General features: G+C 44.1%; 5 non-coding genes and 1 pseudogene across 5 annotated transcripts; 5 read left to right on the top strand and 1 right to left on the bottom strand.

The window, feature by feature from the left end:
- Nucleotides 1-212: 212 nt before the first annotated feature.
- LOC135008624 (U1 spliceosomal RNA) lies at nt 213-376 on the top strand. The gene has a single exon (XR_010208277.1). It is a non-coding gene; the product is annotated as a U1 spliceosomal RNA (small nuclear RNA).
- A 59-nt stretch (nt 377-435) lies between these two features.
- Nucleotides 436-552, top strand: LOC135008963 (U5 spliceosomal RNA). Its single transcript, XR_010208563.1, has one exon. It is a non-coding gene; the product is annotated as a U5 spliceosomal RNA (small nuclear RNA).
- A 274-nt stretch (nt 553-826) lies between these two features.
- LOC135008933 (U5 spliceosomal RNA) lies at nt 827-942 on the top strand. The gene has a single exon (XR_010208534.1). It is a non-coding gene; the product is annotated as a U5 spliceosomal RNA (small nuclear RNA).
- Nucleotides 943-1,217: 275 nt separating this feature from the next.
- On the top strand, nt 1,218-1,333 carry LOC135008953 (U5 spliceosomal RNA). The gene has a single exon (XR_010208553.1). It is a non-coding gene; the product is annotated as a U5 spliceosomal RNA (small nuclear RNA).
- A 5,382-nt stretch (nt 1,334-6,715) lies between these two features.
- On the bottom strand, nt 6,716-6,789 carry TRNAN-AUU (transfer RNA asparagine (anticodon AUU)). The gene has a single exon. It is a non-coding gene; the product is annotated as a tRNA-Asn (tRNA).
- Nucleotides 6,790-14,954: 8,165 nt separating this feature from the next.
- LOC135008888 (U1 spliceosomal RNA) lies at nt 14,955-15,133 on the top strand (annotated as a pseudogene).
- The last annotated feature ends 876 nt before the right edge of the window (nt 15,134-16,009 follow it).

The raw sequence follows: 16,009 nt of genomic DNA, 5'->3' as shown, positions 1-16,009 counted from the left end.
GAATGCTTGCACTAGTTGTTGCATTTGGTTTGTTGTTTGGGGGTGCTTCAGTATTAGGCAGCCTTCTGCCCTCCCATGTTCATCTGAAAATATGTGTTCTCCCTGCAGTTGTTGTCCCCAGATGAGAGTTCCCTTGTGCTGCCTCAGTTGAATCTCCTTAACTTGACAGAGATGTGCCTGAGCAGCGGCCCTCCCCAGCTCTATCCCAAATCATACTTATTTTGCATAGGAGATACCATGGTCATGAAGATTATTCTCCCAGGGTGAGGTTCATTCATTGCATTCTGGGTATGCTGACCCCTGTGATTTCCCCAAATGTGGGAAACTCGACTGCTTTATTTGTGGTAGTGGGGGACTGTGTTTGTGTTTTCCTCTGGTCAGCTCTGGTAAAAGTCAGATTTCTTTGTTTCAGAGCCTTGTTCTTCTTTTGAGAGTTCCCTTGTGCTAGTTCTTCAGAACGAACAAATCTTTTGCCTTTTACTAAAGATTTCCGTGGAGAGGAGCAAAACTGAGTTTTATCTCAATTTTTGCATGCCCCGTCTTATTGGGGTTTCTTTTATCAGTTTAAAGATAGAACGAGTGTGCTTTAATGTAAGCTCATTTGCGTAGAAATGACAGTAAATGTTTGTTTCTTTTCAAACAGAACTTTCTTGACTATACTAATTGCTTGAAAGATCTGGGAGCACATGGAAAAGAGTACAAACCATGTTTATAGCAAGGGGAAGCCTGGTGAGAAATCTGCTTTCTTTCTTTCAAATTGGGTGCTCACTTTGAGCTGAATGAGGACTGCTGGCATGGCACTCAGGCGACAGGTAGAATCTTGGTCATGCTGTGGTTTCTCTTCAGAACGAACAAATCTTTCGCCTTTTACTAAAGATTTCCGTGGAGAGGAGCAAAACTGAGTTTTATCTCAATTTTTGCATGCCCCATCTTATTGGGGTTTTATTTTATTGGTTTAAACATAGAACGAGTGTGCTTTAATGTAAGCTCATTTGCATAGAAATGACAGTAAATGTTTGTTTCTTTTCAAACAGAACTTTCTTGACCACACTAATTGTTTGAAAGATCTGGGAGCACATGGAAAAGAGTACAAACCATGTTTATAGCAAGGGGAAGCCTGGTGAGAAATCTGCTTTCTTTCATTCAAATTGGGTGCTCACTTTGAGCTGAATGAGAACTGCTGGCATGGCACTCAGGCGACAGGTGGAATCTTGGTCATGCTCTGGTTTCTCTTCAGAACTAACAAATATTTCGCCTTTTATTAAAGATTTCCGTGGAGAGGAGCAAAACTGAGTTTTATCTCAATTTTTGCATGCCCCATATTATTGGGGTTTCTTTTATCAGTTTAAAGACAGAACGAGTGTGCTTTCTTGTTAGCTTTAATGTAAGTTTATTTGCATAACAATGACAGTAAATGTTTGTTTCTTTTCAAACAGAACTTTCTTGACCATGCTACTTGCTTGAAAGATCTGGGAGCACATGGAAAACAGTACAAACCATGCAGTATCACAAGAGCCTTTATTTGATCTTTCATGAAGATAGAGCAGAATTGAGGACACGTCAACAATTTCTGCCGAAGGTGGTTCATCTTTCCACATGGTGCCTTTGGCCACTGACACCTTCGTTGAGTCAAAGTCTCTGGCTGTGGTCAGAACTTTGAAAATTTATGTCACCAGAACGGTTCAGATTAGGAAAACAGAGGCTCTGTTTGTCCTGTATGCTCCCAACATGATTGGGTGTCCTGCTTCCATGCAGACCATTATGCGCTGGATCTGTGGTAAAATTCAGCATGCTCATTCCACGGCAGGATTGCCGTTACTGAATTAGGTGAAGACCCATTCTACTAGAAAGGTGGGTTCATCCTGGGCAGCTGGTCGGGGAGTCTCGGCATTGCAACTTTGCCGAGCAGCTATTTAGTAAACACTTTTGCTAAGTTTTACAAGTTTGATACCTTGGCTGATGATAACCTCAAGTTGGGTCATTCGGTGCTGCAGAGTCGTACGCACTCTCCCACCCGTTCAAGAGCTTTGGTATAACCCCATGGTTCTTAATGTGACCCCAGCATCCTCTAGGTCGTATGAGAAAATAGGATTTTAATACCTACCGGTAAATCCTTTTCTCTTAGTACGTAGAGGATGCTGGGCACCCGTCCCAGTCCATACTGTGTCTGCAGTTATTACTTGTGGTTATACACATGTTGTGTTACGGTTCTGGTCAGCTTTTTGCTGCAATTGTTCATGCCGTTGGCTTGTGTTCTGTTGAATGCCACGTTCTGCGGCATGCTTAAGGTGTGAGCTGGTAAGATGCTCACCTTAGTTTAACAATAAATCCTTTCCTCGAAATGTCCGTCTCCCTGGGCACAGTTCCTATAACTGGAGTCTGGAGGAGGGGCATAGAGGGAGGAGCCAGTTCACACCCTTTGAAAGTCTTAAAGTGCCCATGTCTCTTGCGGATCCCGTCTATACCCCATGGTTCTTAATGTGACCCCAGCATCCTCTACGGACTAAGAGAAAAGGATGCCCTTGTGTACTATCCTGACTTCTCCTCCCGTCTGCTTACTTTGTGCCTTCCAACGCACAATGCGAACTACAGGTGGTGCTGCAGGGCCCACACCCTTTTACTTGCCTTACAGAGCAGCTCTGGAGCTGTTACAGTGCCCAGCTGCTGCAAGAAATCAGCATGAATGCTTCAGGGGATGGGGCATGGCCAACATGAGCCCCACACCAAAGGAGGGTGGGGGTGTTTAATGCGAACTAGGGGTCATCCAAGCACTGCAAAAGGCCGCCATGCCCTGCATGCCCCTTTTCTCTTTTTATATGCAGATGAGGGTTCCAGCCAACTTTGGCCCACTGCTTGGATGACATCACCGTATGCAAATCCGTCTGCTGCAGACCTTCCCCCAGGAATGCTGTTACTAGTTGTTGGATATGGTTTGATATTTGATGGTGCTTCAGTATTAGGCAGCCTTCCGCCATCCCATGTTCATCTGAAAAGATGTGGTCTCCCTGCAGTTGTTGTCCCCAGACGAGAGTTCCCTTGTGCTTCCTCAGTTGAATCTCCTTAACTTGACGGGGGAGGGGCTGCCCGAGCTGCCACCCTCCCCAGCCCTATCCCAACTCATACTTATTTTACATATTAGATCTCTTGATCATGAAGATTGTTCTCACAGGGTGAGGTTCATCCATTATATTTTAAAATAGGAAGGTACAAATTACATATTTGAATTGCATCTATGTGCTGGATTCAAATGTGTCCCCCCCTTCCTTTCTCAATTGTGCCCGTCAGCAGCTATTCTAAGGTTGCTGCCAATGGGTGTGACACATTAATTTCTTCTGTGGGGTACACTGGACTCCACAAGGATTCACATTGGGGTGTAGAGTAGGATCTTGATCTGAGGCACCAACCGGCTCAAAGCTTTTGACTGTTCCCAAGAAGCTCAGTGCATTCTCCTCTATAACCCCGCTTCCATGAACAGGGAGCTCAGTTTGTAGTTGGTGCCTTCAGTAGCAGGCCAATTAACAGGGGCCTGCCTCAGGCAGCCTATTCTTAGCTATTAATTTTGACAAGAAAAGAAGAACTTGTTTTATGAGAATCTACAAGGGCTGCAGCAGGCTAGGTCTAATAGACATCTTTACTGCAGCTTCATCACTCCCAGCGGCGCTATATACTCCCGTGCCCTGGTTGCTGGGTCACTGCAGCGGAGGCTCCGGTTTCATCCTAAGGTCAGTCACACACACACCACCCTTCCGGATCACGAGGCCGCTGATGAAGGGGAGCGAGGCCGTAGGGGGTGGGCCGTGTGCGCACTGCGGTGGACACTGATTACTGGGCAGCCGCTCCACTAGCCACCAGGTACAGTTAAGGAGCACAGGTCTGGGGGTTTTTCTCCTATATTAACCCAATTTTGTACTGCCCGCAGCGCATTGTGATAGGTAATAGGGCCTGATTCAGGTTGGATTGCAATCACAATAAGCGATCCAACTGCAAAAATTGCTAAGAGCATACGCATGTGCCTGCATTTTCTGCGGCACCCCGCAGAGAATGTGATCGCCTCTGCCTGTCAATCGGTGTGGGGAAGGGGGGGAGAGGTGGGTCAGCAACACTCCATTTCCAAGTCAGGGATGGAGCGGTGCGGGGGCAAGGCTTCAAAATGGGGTCTGCAACGGAGGAGACACAGGGGGCGTGGTCACAGCGGCTGTATGACATCACATTCAGCCGCTGTGATCACAAAAATGGTGGCGGCTTCCTGCGCGCACATACAGTCTGCACCAGCAGGAGCCTACACCATTTTTTATGATCACGCTGAACTGCAGTGCGACTGCAATTACAGCATGGTCAAGAAGGGAGGCGTCATGCTGGGTGGCCATGCCCTGTCACTGTGCAGGAGCCAGCACCGCTCACACACTAGTCCCCGGGTGCAGCCCCCAACCCCCGGGACACCCGGAGCAACAAAATGTAGATTCAGGCCACCAGGCCACGCCCCTACCTATGAAACCATGCCTCCTTTTTACCATTGCGCTGCTTATCTGCGCGCACTGCATTACAATCTCCCTCGCCACCTCTCTGTGTGTCACCAGTGATAGTGACACCTCTGCCATGCTTGTAGCAGCTGGTCCTAAGATCTACGCCTCAAACCCTGAGTGTTTGCCCTTGTGACTTGTTGATCATCATAGCGAAGCAGATGCTTACAGAAAACTGCAGGGGCTTAGATTGAAAATAAAAAAATTGATGGGTATAAGGTAGAGAGGAGCGGGTTCGGTTCTCCGAGAACCGAATTCCCCACGAACTCCACGTGGTTTACACTGGTCCGAGGCAGGCTCGGTTGTTCCCGCCTGACTCGGAAAACCTGAACAAGGGAAAATGTCATCATCCCGCTGTCGGATTCTCGCGAGATTCGGATTCCATATAAAGAGCTGCGCGTTGCTGCCATTTTTACTCGTGCATTGAAGAGAGAGCGGAGAGGACGTGGCTATGTTCTCTCAGTGGAAATCTCAATATCAGTGCTCAGTATCAGTGGTTACTTATTGCTGCTCAGTAATACTAGTAGTGTGTCTCTCCTGCTCAGTGTCAGTTCTCAGTAGTATCCTCATCAGTGCTCAGTATCACTGCTCATTGTCTTGTGCTGCATTGTGGTGCTCAGCATACTACAGTACATTACTAATAGTCCAGTGCTGCATCTTGCTGCTCAGTGTCAGTTCTAGTATCCTCATCAGTGCTCACTATCACTGCTCATTGCATTGTGGTGTTCTGTATACTACAATAACATAGTAATATAGTAACATAGTTTTTGAGGTTGAATAGAGGCAAATTGCCCATCGTGTTCAACCTGTTTTAAGTTGTGATGATTCTACATACTTGCTGAATAATGTTTTATGACTAGTTAGCTACTATAACTCATGTTACCCCCGGATTAACCATGTTGATATTTTAAGTATTATAACCTTGGATAGCTTTTTCATTCAGAAATGTATCCATTCCTTTTTTAAATCCAATTACAGAGTCCGCCATTACCACCTTCCCTGGCAGGGAATTCCACATCCTGATTGCCCTAACAGTGAAGAAACCTTTCCTCCATTGCGTTCTGAACTTTCCTCCAGTCGCAGCGAGTGACCACGTGTTCTTTTAATAAATAATTCCTCTGATAACTCTTTGTTATGTATCTTTACATATTTGAAGATATTAATAATATCTCCTCTTAGGCACCTCTTTTCTAGTGTATAAATATTCAGCCTAGTAAGTCTTTCCTTATAGTCCAGTACTTTTAGGCCTTTAATCAATTTAGTCTTCAGGATCTCTTACACTTCCATGAGCAGCAGAGTAGTGCAATGGAAGCATGCTGGGCCCATAACCCAGAGGTCGATTGATCGAAACTATCCTCTGCTATGTGCATTTTTTTTTTTATAATTAAAGTAATCAAAAACTGGGATTGATATTTTGGCTCTTTTATTTTTACTTAAAGTACAATAACTTTTATCATTTTAATTTGTTTTAATAGTATATTGACAGCATTGTTTTCTTTAAAAAATCCACTTAATTTTCTTTACCCTATTACTGAAATGGTAATTGACAAAAACAAACTACATTGTCACCAGAAGAGCAATGCAAAATGTACAAGTGATATATGAAAATCATCTTCCATCTTGAATTTCAATGATGCATTGGGACAACAATTTGTGAGAAACATCTTCACCCACAAAGAAAGATTTTCTTAATTCCTTACCTGTGTGCTGATTAGATATCACCTTGTTTTCACATTAAACAGACTTCCCCGTGAGGAAGCAGCAAGGATGCAGTGACGTTTCCTGGTGTCAACCTGTATTATTTCAGTAGACATTGAAATGAGGATGCATCTTTGATGCCTTTCCAATGAAGCAAGTTTATTTCAGTAATAGGTGAAAAACCATTCCTACAAAGGTGTTAATCAGAGACTTGGCTTTGTGGACACTTTTCAGAGAGCAAATTTGTTAGCATAAACATAAAATCAGAAAATGAAGAGCTGTTTAATCACTCAATTGGACTTTTCTGCCAGCATATTTTTTTTCTCTGCAACCCACTGCTAAATTGTGCTTCCTAGCTGTTTTTTTATAAAATCACTTAATCAAATCTAACTCTGATTACATCAGAGAAGGCCAGGTACCCTACACCATAAGGGGGGTTTTTGAAATTTTGACTTGTCTACTTAAAGATCACCAAAATCTGATTACAAGGTCAATTACATCCCTGGGTGGGATTGAACCACCAACCTTTTGGTTAATAGCCAAACATGCTAACCGATTGCGCCACAGAGACACCTTGCAAAAGTCAATACTGACAAAGGCTAATAATCATTCATCTAGAACGTTTCCTAGAAAAACTTTAAAAAGTCAATAATCTGGAGAATTTTTGTAAGAAACACATTGGTACTTTCCCATGATGAGTGAGTGCTTCAGGATTTCTTGCACTTACATGGGCTATTAACCAAAAGGTTGGTGGTTCAATCCCACCCAGGGATGTAATTGACCTTGTCATCAGATTTTGGTGATCTTTAAGTAGACAAGTCAAAATTTCAAACCCCCTCTTATGGTGTAGGGTACCTGGCCTTCTCTGACGTAATCAGAGTTAGATTTAATTAAGTGATTTTATAAAAAACAGCTAGGAAGCACAATTTAGCAGTGGGTTGCAGAGAAAAAAATAACATTTTAAACCTACCGGTAATTTTTTTTTCTCGTAGTCCGTAGAGGATGATGGGGACTCCGTAAGGACCATGGGGGATAGACGGGCTCCGCAGCAGACATGGGCACTTTAAGAAAGACTTTAGATCTGGGTGTGCACTGGCTCCTCCCTCTATGCCCCTCCTCCATACCTCAGTTAGAGAAACTGTGCCCAGAGGAGACAGACAGTTCGAGGAAAGGATTTTTGTTAATCCAAGGTCAAGATTCATACCAGCCACACCAATCACACCGTATAACTTGTGATATACTACCCAGTTAACAGTATGAATCAAATCTAACTCTGATTACATCAGAGAAGGCCAGGTACCCTACACCATAACAGGGGTTTTCGAAATTTTGACTTGTCTACTTAAAGATCAACAAAATCTGATTACAAGTTCAATTACGTCCCTGGGTGGGATTGAACCACCAACCTTTTGGTTAATAGCCGTACACACTAACTGATTGCGCCACAGCGAAACTTTGCAAAAGTACATACTGACAAAGGCTAATAAGCATTCATCTAGAACGATTCCTAGAAAAACTTTAAAAAGTCAATAATCTGGAGAGTTTTTGTAAGATGTTTCTTCCAGCAACCAATGAAGAAACACATTGGTACTTTCGCATGATGAGTGAGTGCTTCAGGATCTCTTGCACTTACATGTGCAGCAGAGTACTGTAATGGAAGCATGCTGGGTCCATAACCCAGAGGTAGGCAGATTGAAACTATCCTCTGCTATATGACTTGTCTACTTAAATATTACCAAAATTTGATGACAAGGTCAATTACGTCCCTGGATGGGATTGAACCACCAACCTTTTGATTAATAGCTGAACACACTAACCGATTGCGCCACAGAGACACTTTGCAAAAAGTACATACTGACAAAGACTAATAAGCATTCATCTAGAACGTTTCCTAGAAAAACTTTAAAAAGTCAATAATCTGGAGAGTTTTTGTAAGATGTTTCTTCCAGCAACCAATGAAGAAACACATTGGTACTTTCCCATGATGAGTGAGTGCTTCAGGATCTCTTGCACTTACATGTGCAGCAGAGTACTGCAATGGAAGCATGCTGGGCCCATAACCCAGAGGTAGGCAGATTGAAACTATCCTTTGCTATATGCATTTTTTTTTTGTTCATTAAAGTAATCCAAAACTGGGATTGATATTTTAGCTTTTATTTTTACTTAAAGTACAATAACTTTTACCATTTTAATTTGTTTTAATAGTATATTGACAGTGTTGTTTTCTTTCAAAAATCCAATTAATTTTCTTTACCCGATTATTAAAATGGTAATTGACAAAAACAAACTACATTGTCACCAGAAGAGCAATACAAAATGTACAAGTGATATATTAAAATCATCTTTCCAGCTTGAATTTCAATGATGCATTGGGGCAACGATTTTGTGAGAAACATCTTCACCCTTAAATAAAGATTTTCTTTATTCCTTACCTGTGTGCTAATTAGATATCACCTTGTTTTCACATTAAACAGACTTCCACATGAGAAAGCAGCAAGGATGCAGTGGCGTTAATGTTTCCTGGTGTCAACCTGTATTATTTCAGTAGATATTGAAATGAGGATGCATCTTGCTGCCTTTCCAATGAAGCAAGTTTAATTTAGTAATAGGTGAAAAACCATCCCTACAAATATGTTAATCAGATACTTGGCTTTGTGGACACTTTTCAGAGAACAAATTAGTTAGCATAAAAATAAAGCAATTGGATTTTTCTGCCAGCATATTTCTTTTTCTCTGCAACCCACTGCTAAATTGTGCTTCCTAGCTGTTTTTTTATAAAATCACTGATTCAAATCTAACTCTGATTACATCAGAGTAGGCCAGGTACCCTACACCATAAGAAGGGGGTTTGAAATTTTGACTTGTCTACTTAAAGATCACCAAAATCTGATAACAAGGTCAATTACATCGTTGGGTGGGATTGAACCACCAACCCTTTGATTAATAACCAAACACACTAACCGATTGCGCCACAGAGACACTTTACAAACATACATACTGACAAAGGCTAATAAGCATTCATCTAGAACGTTTCCTAGAAAAACTTTAAAAAGTCAATAATCTGGAGAGTTTTTGTAAGATGTTTCTTCCATCAACCAACGAAGAAACACATTGGTACTTTCCCATGATGAGTGAGTGCTTCAGGATCTCTTGCACTTACATGTGCAGCAGAGTACTGCAATGGAAACATGCTGGGCCCATAACCCAGAGGTAGGCAGATTGAAACTATCCTCTGCTATATGCATTTTTTTTTGTTAATTAAAGTAATCCAAAACTGGGATTGATATTTTTGCTCTTTTATTTTTACTTAAAGTACAATAACTTTTACCATTTTAATTTGTTTTAATAGTATATTGACAGTATTGTTTTCTTTCAAAAATCCACTTAATTTTCTTTACCCGATTATTAAAATGGTAATTGACAAAAACAAACTACATTGTCACCAGAAGAGCAATACAAAATGTACAAGTGATATATTAAAATCATCTTTCCAGCTTGAATTTCAATGATGCATTGGGGCAACGATTTTGTGAGAAACACCTTCACCCTTAAATAAAGATTTTCTTAATTCCTTACCTGTGTGCTAATTAGATATCACCTTGTTTTCACATTAAACAGACTTCCACATGCGAAAGCAGCAAGGATGCAGTGGCGTTTATGTTTCCTGGTGTCAACCTGTATTATTTCAGTAGACATTGAAATGAGGATGCATCTTGCTGCCTTTCCAATGAAGCAAGTTTAATTCAGTAATAGGTGAAAAACCATTCCTACAAATGTGTTAATCAGAGACTTGGCTTTGTGGACACTTTTCAGAGAGCAAATTTGTTAGCATAAACATAAAATCAGAAAATGAAGAGCTGTTTAAACAGCTACTGCCTGAGGGTCTCTTGACCTGGTGCAATACCTCTGTAGCTTTTTGTTGAGGCGGGACGCCATCATGTCTATCTGGAACAGTCCCCACCGACTTGCAATCTGTGCGAAGACTTCCTGATGGAGTCCCCACTCTCCTGGATGTAGGTCGTGTCTGCTGAGGAAGTCTGCTTCCCAGTTGTCCACTCCCGGAATGAACACTGCTGACAGTGCGCTTACATGATTCTCCGCCCAGCGAAGAATTCTGGTGGCTTCCGCCATCGCCACTCTGCTCCTTGTGCCGCCTTGGCGGTTTACATGAACTACTGCGGTGACGTTGTCTGACTGGATCAGAACTGGTTGGTCGCGAAGTAAGGTCTCCGCTTGACATAGGGCGTTGTATATGGCCCTTAGCTCCAGGATGTTGATGTGAAGACAAGTCTCCTGACTTGACCAAAGACCTTGGAAATTTCTTCCCTGTGTGGCTGCTCCCCAACCTCGGAGGCTCGCGTTCGTGGTCACCAGGATCCAGTCCTGAATGCCGAACCTGCGGCCCTCTAGAAGGTGAGCACTCTGCAGCCACCACAGGAGAGATACCCTGGCCCTGGGGGACAGGGTGATCAACTGATGAATCTGTAGATGTGACCCGGACCACTTGTCCAGTAGGTCCCATTGCAAGATCCTCGCATGGAACCTGCCGAAGGGAATGGCCTCGTATGATGCCACCATCATTCCCAGGACTCGAGTGCAGTGATGCACTGACACCTGTTTTGGTTTCAATAGGTTCCTGACCAGAGTCATGAGTTCCTGGGCCTTTTCTATCGGAAGATAAACCCTTTTCTGGTCCGTATCCAGAATAATGCCCAAGCAAAGTCAGACGAGTCGTAGGAACCAACTGCGACTTCGGGATATTGAGAATCCAGCCGTTTTGCTGTAACACCTTCAATGAAAGTTATACGCTGTTCAGCAACTGCTCTCTTGATCTCGCTTTTATGAGGAGATCGTTCAAGTACGGGATAATTGTGACACCTTGCTTTCGCAGGAGCACCATAATTTCCGTCATTACCTTGGTGAAAATTCTCGGAGAAAATTCTGGAGAGACCAAACGGCAACGTCTGAAATTGGTAATGACAATACTGTACCGCAAATCTTAGGTACGCCTGATGAGGTGGATAAATGAGTACATGAAGGTATGCATCCTTTATGTCCAGAGATATCATAAAATCCCCCCCTTCTAGGCTGGCGATGACCGCTCTTAGCGATTCCATCTTGAACTTGAACCTTTTCAAGTATAGGTTCAGGGATTTTAAATTTAATATGGGTCTGACCAAACCGTCCGGTTTTGGGACTACAAACAGGGTCGAATAATTTCCCTTTCCTTGTTGAAGCAGGGGAACCTTGACCACCACCTGTTGAAGATACAATTTGTGAATTGCATTTAACACTATCTCCCTTTCCTGGGGAGAAGATGGTAGGGCCGATTTGAAAAACCGGCGAGGAGGCACCTCTTCGAATTTCAGCTTGTAACCCTGAGAAACAATTTCTATTGCCTAGGGATCCACCTGCGAATGAACCCAGATGTGGCTGAAAACACGAAGACGTGCCCCCAACTGGGCGGACTCCTTTAGCGGAGCCCCAGCGTCATGCGGTGGATTTTGTAGAGGCCGGGGAGGACTTCTGTTCCTGGGAACTAGCTGTGTTGTGCAGCTTCTTCCCTCTGCCCTTACCTCTGGCAAGAAAGGACGCACCTCGTACTTTCTTGTTTCTCTGTGATCGAAAGGACTGCATTTGATAATGTGGTGCTTTCTTAGGCTGTGAGGGAATATAAGGCAAAAAATTTGATTTACCAGCTGTAGCTGTGGAGACAAGGTCCGAGAGACCTTCCCCAAACAATTCCTCACACCTGTAAGGTAAAACCTCCATATGCCTTTTTGAGTCGGCATCACCTGTCCATTGCCGGGTCCATAGGACTCGTCTAGCAGAAATCGACATAGCGTTTATTCTAGAACCCAGTAGACTAATGTCACTTTGAGCATCTCTCATATATAGGACAGCATCTTTTATATGCCCTATGGTCAATAACATAGCATCCTTATCTAGGGTCTCAATCTCTGCTGATAAGGTATCTGTCCATGCTGCCACCGTGCTACAACCTCGGCCGACGCAATTGCCGGTCTGAGTAAGGTACCAGAATGTGTGTAAATGGACTTTAGGGTAACCTCCTGCTTGCGGTCAGCAGGGTCCCTGATGGTAGCCGTATCCTGGGATGGCAGCGCTACCTTTTTGGATAAGCGTGTCAATGCTTTATCCACCCTAGGGGAGGATTCCCACCGTATCCTGTCCATTGGCGGGAAAGGATACGCCATAAGAATCCTTTTGGGAATCTGCAGCTTTTTGTCTGGAGATTCCCAAGCTTTTTCACATAATTCGTTCAACTCATGTGAGGGGGGAAAGGTTATCTCAGGTTTCTTTCCCTTATACATGTGTACCCTCGTGTCAGGGACAGGGGACTCTGTGATGTGCAAAACATCTTTTATTGCAATAATCATATATCGAATACATTTAGCCAATTTTGGTTGTAACTTTGCATCATCGTAGTCGACACTGGAGTCAGAATCTGTGTCGGTATCTGTGTCAACTATTTGGGATAGTGGGCGCTTGTGAGACCCCGAAGGTCCCTGCGACATAGGGACAGGCATGGGTTGACTCCCTGACTGTTCCCTAGCTTCAGCTTTGTCTAATCTCTTGTGTAATAAGTTTACATTAGCACTTAAAACATTCCACATATCCATCCAGTCAGGTGTCGGCGTTGTCGATGGAGACACCACATTAATTTGCTCCTGCTCCTCTCTAGGAGAGCCTTCTACCTCAGACATGTCGACACACGTGTACCGACACACCATACACTCAGGGAATCCTCTTATCTGAGGACAGTTCCCCAACAAGGCCCTTTGGAGAGACAGAGAGAGAAAGTATGCCAGCACACACCCCAGCGCTATATGACCCAGGAAAAAAACACAATCATTTTATGTTTACCCAGTAGCGCTGTATTTCCATATATATATGCGCCTAATTATGTGCCCCCTCTTCTTTAAGACCCTCTTTCTACCGTGGTATAAGCAGGGGAGAGTCCATGGAGCTTCCCCTCAGCGGTGCTGTGGAGAAAATGGCGCTGGGGAGTGCTGAGGGAGAAGCCCCACCCCCTCAGCGACGGGCTTCTGTCCCGCTCAAATAGCCCCCCCCATAAAAAAATGGCGGGGGCTCTTATATATATATACAGTGCCTAGCTGCATATATATTTATTTTGCCAAAGAGAGGTCTATATTGCTGCCCAGGGCGTCCCCCCTGCGCCCTTCACCCTTACACTGACTGCCGTGTGTGAGGTGTATGGGAGCAATGGAGCACAGCTTTACTGCTGTGCGTTACCTCAGTGAAGATCATGAAGTCTTCCGCCGCCTCTGAAGTCTTCTTTTCTTCTCATACTCACCCGGCTTCTATCTTCCGGCTCTGCGAGGGGGACGGCGGCGCGGCTCTGGGACGGACGGCGAGGGTGAGACCTGCGTACCGATCCCTCTGGAGCTAATGCTGTACAGTAGCCTAAGAAGCAGAGCCTATCAACTCACAGAAGTAGGTGTGCATCTCTCCCCTCCGCCCCTCGATGCAGGGAGTCTGTTGCCAGCAGGCTCCCTGAAAATAAAAAAATCTAACAAATATACTTTCTGTCAGGAAACTCAGGAGAGCTCCCTGAAAAGCACCCAGTCTCCTCTGGGCACAGTAGTAAACTGAGGTCTGGAGGAGGGGCATAGAGGGAGGAGCCAGTGCACACCCAGATCTAAAGTCTTTCTTAAAGTGCCCATGTCTCCTGCGGAGCCCGTCTATCCCCCATGGTCCTTACGGAGTCCCCAGCATCCTCTAGGACGTAAGAGAAAAATTATGCTGGCAGAAAAATCCAATTGAGTGATTAAACAGCTCCAGAGCTGCTCTGTAAGGCAAGTAAAAGGGTGTGGGCCCTGCAGCACTACCTGTAGTTTGCATTGTGCATTGGAAGCCTAGTTTGCTGTCTGTTTCCACTTCTTTTTTCTTGATCCCCTCCCGTCTATACCCTTGTGCACTATCCTGACTTCTCCTCCCGTCTGCTTACTTTGTGCCTTCCAATGCACAATGCAAACTACAGGTAGTGCTGCAGGGCCCACACCCTTTTACTTGCCTTACAGAGCAGCTCTTGAGCTGTTACAGTGCCCAGCTGCTGCAAGAAATCAGCGTGAATGCTTCAGGGGCTGGGGCATGGCCAACATGAGCCCCACACCGAAGGAGGGTGGGGGTGTTTAATGCGAACTAGGGGTCTTGCACAATGCGAACTACAGGTAGTGCTGCAGGGCCCACACCCTTTTACTTGCCTTACAGAGCAGCTCTGGAGCTGTTACAGTGCCCAGCTGCTGCAAGAAATCAGCTTGAATCCTTCAGGGGCTGGGGCATAGCCAACATGAGCCCCACACCGACAGAGGGTGGAGGTGTTTAATGCGAACTAGGGGTCATCCAAGTGCCGCAAAAGGCCGCCATGCCCTGCACGCCCCTTTTCTCTTTTCATATGCAGACGAGGGTTGAAGCCAACTTTGACCCACTGCTTGGATGACATCGCCATATGCAAATCCATCTGCTGCAGGCCTTCCCCCAGGAATGCTTGCACTAGTTGTTGCATTTGGTTTGTTGTTTGGGGGTGCTTCAGTATTAGGCAGCCTTCTGCCCTCCCATGTTCATCTGAAAATATGTGTTCTCCCTGCAGTTGTTGTCCCCAGATGAGAGTTCCCTTGTGCTGCCTCAGTTGAATCTCCTTTACTTGACAGAGATGTGCCTGAGCAGCGGCCCTCCCCAGCCCTATCCCAAATCATACTTATTTTGCATAGGAGATACCATGGTCATGAAGACTGTTCTCCCAGGGTGCGGTTCATTCATTGCATTCTGGGTATGCTGACCCCTGTGATTTCCCCAAATGTGGGAAACTCGACTGCATTATTTAATGCGAACTAGGGGTCATCCAAGCACCGCAAAAGGCCGCCATGCCCTGCATACCCCTTTTCTCTTTTCATAAGCAGACGAGGTTTGAAGCCAACCTTGACCCACTGCTTGGATGACATCACTTGCTGCCTTTCCAATGAAGCAAGTTTAATTTAATAATAGGTGAAAAACCATCCCTACAAAGGTGTTAATAAGATACTTGGCTTTGTGGACACTTTTCAGAGCACAAATTTGTTAGCATAAAAATAAAGCCAGAAAATGAAGAGCTGTTTAATCACTCAATTGGATTTTTCTGCCAGCATATTTCTTTTTCTCTGCAACCCACTGCTAAATTGTGCTTCGTGGCTGTTTTTTTTATAAAATCACTTAATCAAATCTAACTCTGATTACATCAGAGAAGGCCAGGTACCCTACACCATAACAGGGGTTTTCGAAATTTTGACTTGTCTACTTAAAGATCACCAAAATCTGATAACAAGGTCAATTACGTCCCTAGGTGGGATTGAACCACCAACCTTTTGGTTAACAACTGAACACGCTAACTGTTTGTGCCTCAGAGACACTTTGCGAAAGTACATACTGACAAAGGCTAATAAGCATTCATCTAGAACGTTTCCTAGAAAAACTTTAAAAAGTCAATAATCTGGAGAGTTTTTGTAAGATGTTTCTTCCATCAACCAACGAAGAAACACATTGGTACTTTCCCATGATGAGTGAGTGCTTCAGGATCTCTTGCACTTACATGTGCAGCAGAGTACTGCAATGGAAACATGCTGGGCCCATAACCCAGAGGTAGGCAGATTGAAACTATCCTCTGCTATATGCATTTTTTTTTGTTAATTAAAGTAATCCAAAACTGGGATTGATATTTTTGCTCTTTTATTTTTACTTAAAGTACAATAACTTTTACCATTTTAATTTGTTTT

The sequence above is a fragment of the Pseudophryne corroboree genome, unplaced genomic scaffold (genome assembly GCF_028390025.1).
Source record: "Pseudophryne corroboree isolate aPseCor3 unplaced genomic scaffold, aPseCor3.hap2 scaffold_223, whole genome shotgun sequence".
Taxonomy (NCBI): Eukaryota; Metazoa; Chordata; class Amphibia; order Anura; family Myobatrachidae; genus Pseudophryne; species Pseudophryne corroboree.
This window is presented reverse-complemented; position numbering and strand designations above follow the sequence as displayed.